The following is a 6,271-nucleotide window of genomic DNA, read 5'->3' as shown; positions in this document are numbered from 1 at the left end:
GTACGTCGCCACGGACTGCGTTCCCTTTTGAGCGTGAGAGAGCGCGATGCAGATGTTGTTCACCCTAGACAACGACTGCGAGGAAAACATCCCCGCTAGTGCTGTCCAGAGCTCATGTGCATGATCGATAGATGTGACCTGCACTAGTACTTCTTTTGTCAGATTGTTCAACAGATAGCCTAATACCCGTTGATCTTCTCGGATCCAAACCGAGTGGAGGGGATTGGGAATCGTTTCTTCTTTCCCATCCTTGTCCTTGGTGACGACGTGCTTGGCCAGCTTCGGTGTGGTTCCATCCACATATCCGAAGAAGCCGGCTCCTCTGATGTGCGGGGTTATCTGGGTGCGCCAGAGAACATAGTTGGTGCGGGATAACTTCTCGGTAACTTGACTGGAGAGGTTGGAGTTGGCTGCGGCAGAGGAGGACATGGCGGCGAGCTTTGGTGATAGGAAAAACCCTAGCGAACTAGACGTGATGAAGAAAAGGGGCTCTGTATACCATGTGCGAAAGGCATGAAGCGTCGTACCCTGATCGGGGTTGCGCCTGCGTGTTATATAGTCAGGGGCTTATCCCTGAATATGCATACAAGTAATTTGGAGAGATTACATCTTGAGGAGCAAGAAAGAGATAAGAGATAGAGATAAGTACATGCGGTTTAGAGAGAATCTAAACTATCTCCTAACTACCTCCTGCCGAAGCTACGTGACACAAGTCATCGTGACATGATGATGTTTAACATTTACAACCGTACTAACGTGTGTATTCACAGAACCAAACAAAGTAAAGCTATATTCACATTCAGGCGAGCGCTTTGTACCACGGGCCATGGACCTTCTCCGAGACCGTGGCCACCCTGATGAGCACTTCAGCCGCCTTCACCACACGGTCAGCGAGCTTCCCCGCGCCGACGCGGCGCAGGGCCGCATCCGCCAGCTTCTGGCCCTTGGCGCCGCTGCCGTTGAGGACGACGCCACGGAAGGCGCAGTGGACCGCCCGGGAGACCTTCTTGAAGACGACGTCGTCCGCTTGGAGGCTCTTGAGGACCACCCGGGTTATTATCTGCCTCCTAGCCTGAATCTTGGCATCTGACAAAGAGCCGGCTGAGGCCGACGCGCTCATCATCGCCTCACAATCTCTTCAGTGCCTGCCTCCGGGGAGTTATCCAGCAGCTTCACCAGGGCGCCGAAGAGTTCTGAGATGACAGCCTCCAGCTCCAGAGGAGTGATCTTAGAATTCTCACTTATCAGGACTTGACGCAGGACGAGCATGCTGCACAAACAGTAGGTTCAGTTAGCACACAATGAAACATTTCGTCCTGCAGGCTAGGCTAAAATTATTAAAAGTAGTTGGTTGTTTACCTCGTAGAAATTACAATCACTTCTTGAAATTGGCCCTGCACGGCCCTCAATCTCAGAAAGTTAAGGTGGAAGCTCTCAGGAGTTGACTCCAATTGCAAGCCCTCCATACCACTGATAAGCTGCAACAAGCCAACCCTCACAAGCTTGTCAACCTTTTCTCCCTTGCACTCAGGTAAACCTGAAGTGCCTGCTGAAGGTACAGCAGCTGTTGGAGCTCCATGGCCAGCTCGGAGCACTGTAACAAGGGGCTGTGCCTGCCACAAAGGATTAAACTAGAGTCAGGAACCAGATAACAAATAGAATGCCGCTATGCTACTGATGCTATTAAGACTCTGCATAGTTAGAAACTCACATGATTTGCTGCTGGCAGAACTGAAAGAGAGCCCAGATGTTCCCTCCATTCTGCGTCCATGATGCTCTTTGATGCTGAAATCCACTGCAGAGTTACAGGGAGAGAAGCTGACGCATTAGCAGGAGGTCCATAGCGATCGCCGAAAGCCTTCTGCAAGTATTCCACTCCAGCCGAGCCTTTTATGGTCGGTTGCATCAGCTGAACATATGCCTTGCTCACTTCTACTTGCAGTTGCTGTTTATAACAGAAAAATGTTAGAATTACACTGCATAAAAACAATTGCAGTTAATTATAGGACAAGTTTAAATTATTGATACGCTCAACACACCTTTATTTCTTCCAGAGTGAAACGCAGACCCTTGATGACAGCAATGACGAACGAGCTGACTCCATTATCATTATCTTCAGAACTTGCAGCCAACTCGCTCAATAATTTGTCATGACTTGCCTTCATCTCATCATCCTTTGCAGCAGCAGACAGCTTTCTGACCATATCCAGAGAGTACTGCAAAATCTGCCCCAGATATTGGGTGTCCTGGGAGCCTGACTCGAGTACCTTCATTTGTACAGGATCAAAATTATGTCAATGTTTCATGAATAAGAAAAAAGAAGCAAATTGATGACAAATTTCTATATGCATAACACTGGGATCTTACCTGGGACAAAATTTCGAGGTCAATGTTCTCATAGATTTCCTCCTTCCATCCCTTGGGAGCTAAGTCGTGCAACGAATCCCTCACTTCCTTTACCAGGTTGATCAGTTGGCTGTAGTCAGGTTTGTCTCCTCTCATTGAGTCAGTAACCACATCCCAGAAAGCTTTCTCCATTGTATCCCTCACTTTGTCTTGGAAATCCTTCTCGATGGTGCGGGCATCATTAGAATTGCCAGCAATCGCACCACCGTCCTCATGAAGCATCTCATTGACCATCTGCTCATTCTCTGTAGGCAGATTCACTGGTGATGTGCTGCTTGATGCTGTTTCGGAACTAACATTGACCTCAGAAGGCGGGAGCTTTCCAGATGAATCAATGCTCAGAGGGGTAGATACGTTTGCAACAGGTGCGGCCAATGGACTTCCATTCTCCTTTGCTTCAAAGAACTTTGACCTTGCATCTGAGAGAGCAGAGTCCATCCGCTCAATCCCTGCATCACCACTCAGATGCTGAACCTTCTCCCTTAGAAGTTTGTGGTCGTCAGAAACCTGCTTCTGAATGGCCTTCATATCATGGGTGAGGTTGTGTGACCGCCCGTCGGCAGTTAACTTGCATGTTTGCATCATTGACAGCTCAAGCTTGCATGCAGCCCTAACAAGATCACCCTCCAATGATCTTGCATCTTTTACTTTCCACACCACAAATCTGTAAAGGTAGGTGCACCAAGCTTTGTCAAAATTAACCAGCCGAGTCTTGAATTTACTTTGACCGGCAACATCATCAGACTTCTGGTAACTAGATGATTCAGCAGCATCAAGAAATGGCTGCCTTGAGGCACTTCCCGGTCCCTCGAGTGTTGTCTTAACCAACAGCTCAAACTCCCTGACAAAGTTTGCTGCTGACTCCATGAGTAGCTTCTCTTGCTCACCATCTCCACTTAAAACAGCACTAGGATGAGCCAGGATCATGTAAGCACAGAGTGCGACCCTCAGTGAATATCTAGACAACCTGCTTGTTTCAGAAGTTCTGGCTGGCCTTTTTGCTGCAACCCTTGTTCTTCCGTCTCTACTCGGAGGTACCTTCCTCTTTGGAGTGACAAGGCGTTTCAGCAGATGGTCAATATTTTCTGGAGATGATGAACTTGCTGACTGACAAAGAGTCACACCCGTCTCGAACCGGTCAAGTAATGCCTTAGTAGCCTCAAGAGCTGTGGAAGATCCCATCAGCATAGCTAATTCCTCAAATGGCATTGACTTCACAGATTTTTCATTAATTCCCAAAGCATCATAAGCTTGAGCTAAGGCAAGTGTTGTCTTCCTGGACTTCACGAAACTTCTCCAGCACCTACAGTATACGAGAAGAAAACTTCAATTAACTCAAACGTGCAAATACAACCAAATAGTTAGTATTCAAGTAATTTATCGTATGGTAGTAATACCTTGCAAGCTTTCTTGAAAGAAAATCTGCATGCTTGATGTAGTCGGCATGAGCAGAACTGCATGGACCTCCTCGCTGCTTTAAATATTCATCTCTCTTCCTCTTGGCCTGTTCAAATAAGATAACAAATCAGATAAGAAGCAGAACATAAGAACTAAAACTGTAATCAGCGCATGTATGACAACACATACCCTCTGAAGTTTGCTTTCAAGATGTTCTTTCAATTTAATCCTCTCTGCTTCTCTCTGGCTGCTTACAGTCATGGCTGCTTGTTGAATATGCATGATCCGAGCGTGAGCCTTCCTCTTCTCAGCTTCTAACAATGCCAACCGTTTCTTCTCAGCAGCAGCACGCTTTTCCAGGATAGCAGATCGCACCCGCTCTGTATACTTGCTCTCAGATGTCGCCTTCTGCACCAGGGACCTTTCTGTTCTCTCCTTCAGTGCGGCCCGCCTCTGCATATCTGCATGCAGAAGGTGCATACGGTTTTCCTCTGCCTGCCGAACACGAGTCTCGACTCTAGTCTCAAGTTCTTCCTTCTCCTTCTCAATCCGCATTTCCACATCATTCTTCGCTGCTTGTCGGAGTTCATCCAACTTGGCTAACCGGTTCTGTGCCTTTGCCAAGAGGCTTAGCCTTTTCTGCTCAGCTGCCTGAAGCTTGGCTTCAAGGTACTGTCCGTAATCTTCCTCTTGAGACGACCACGATGGGCTCCGTGGCTTCTTCCTTGCTTTGCAGGATAACCAATTGTAGAATTGCTGCAGAGAAACAATTGAACATGAGCTAATTTGATCAAGCATGTATGGCTAATTCACTTCAAACCTTCTATTAACCAAAAGAACGTTAGTTGTTTCTATTAGCCCCTACCAGGATTACAGCAACTAACAGAAGTACAGAAGTTGCAACTAAAATTTCAGCAGTACAAGTGCAAGGTATGTTACTTCGAAGCCAAACCAAGTGGTCGATGATGAAAGCAAACTATCCTAACAAACTACAATAAACCTGAAACCAATGGCTTAGCAGTTACAACCTACAATAATTTCACCTTTATTAGTTGATTAAGAAAAACTTTCCTTTTAACAGGCAATAATTTGTTACTAATACTCTAATTGTCCCTGTTTACGCTTTCACCGAACTGCAGATAAAATTGAGACCTTTTCAATAAGGGGAGAACGCTTCAGTCCAAACACCGGAAAACCCCAAACTAAGTATAAGTATGCAAAATCCAACAGAAAAGCAATTCGTGGCACCCGCGAGACCAACTTCAGCTCACGACTACCTACCGCCTAATTTTTTTCCAAAGGATTTCTTTCACATACCCACAACTTTCACAATTACGACAGTATTTCACATACTTATACTTAGACGTCCAAAGTTACTGTAAATCTTCCAGGAACAATACCACTTCTGTAGAATATAAAAATAATAATACCACTTCAACAGCAGGAAACGCAACAAGACGAGGATAACAGGCTCACGACTACCTACCGCCTAAAAGTTTCCCAAAGAATGTTACTTTCCCCCACGAACAGGCTCAACCAAAGGAATTCTTTCACATACACGCAACTTTCACAATTACGGCATTTCACATATACTTGTACTTAGACGTCTAAAGTTACTGTAAATCTTCCAGGAAACGCAACTATCGTTCACCAGTGCATAGAAAAAAAGCAGTCCTCAACACTTCGAATTCACACTTCACGCCCCCGACTTCGCAATCGACCGTGAGGAGGAAGAAGGGGAAAAGCGAAAGATAAATGTAGGAAACTAAAGGTATCCGACAGGGACACCTACCTGCCTACGGTGGTCGGCCTCCTTGAGCTTGGCCTCGATTTCCTCGGCGCTGGCAGGGCCGCCGCCGCCGCTGGTCCTGCCCTCGAGCAGCCTCCTCCTGATCCGCGGCGGCACCCTCGCCGCCGCCCCCTCCTCCACCGGTATCTCCATCGCCACCGGCTCCCTTGCCCCCATCACCGCACCGATCAGACTGCCCTCCGTGACTCCGTCTCCCTCGTCGATCGAACTCGCCGGCGAATCCCACAAGCAATCTGTTCTGCCTTCTCCCTTGCGCCACTGCTTTACTCCACTTGTTTCTCGAGTCCCGTTTCTTCCGCGCCGTCCTGGGTGCGCCACGCGTGGCGCTATATAGGTGTAGTACCCCGGGGAAGCGGTTTCCGAATCGCAGAGCGGATCGGACGTTCGGGCCGGAGCCGAGACGGATAGGAAGATTTCGGTTATTTTCACGGCGTTTTCTTTTTTCTGAACATTAAAAGATTTTATTATTCATCTAGCAACATTTACAGAGAGAAGTGTGAAGGGACTCACACTGAACAATGGGAGAACATCTCTCCCTGGACATTGACATGAACCTGAAGAGAGGCACCTAACAGCTAGAGATCTAGACTAAATTTTAAGAGCTATAACTGAGCCTGATGATGAACATTGAAGCACCTGCTCTTGTTAACATGAGCT

The 6,271-nt window shown here is 47.2% G+C and overlaps 1 pseudogene; it reads right to left on the bottom strand.

Annotated features, from left to right (window-relative positions):
- Positions 1-507: 507 nt before the first annotated feature.
- On the bottom strand, positions 508-5,948 carry LOC125538360 (annotated as a pseudogene).
- Between the last annotated feature and the right edge of the window lie 323 nt (positions 5,949-6,271).

Source organism: Triticum urartu, chromosome 2, assembly GCF_003073215.2.
Source record: "Triticum urartu cultivar G1812 chromosome 2, Tu2.1, whole genome shotgun sequence".
NCBI lineage: Eukaryota > Viridiplantae > Streptophyta > Magnoliopsida > Poales > Poaceae > Triticum > Triticum urartu.
The sequence above is the reverse complement of the archived record's forward strand: the minus strand, read 5'-3'. Positions and strand labels throughout refer to the sequence as shown.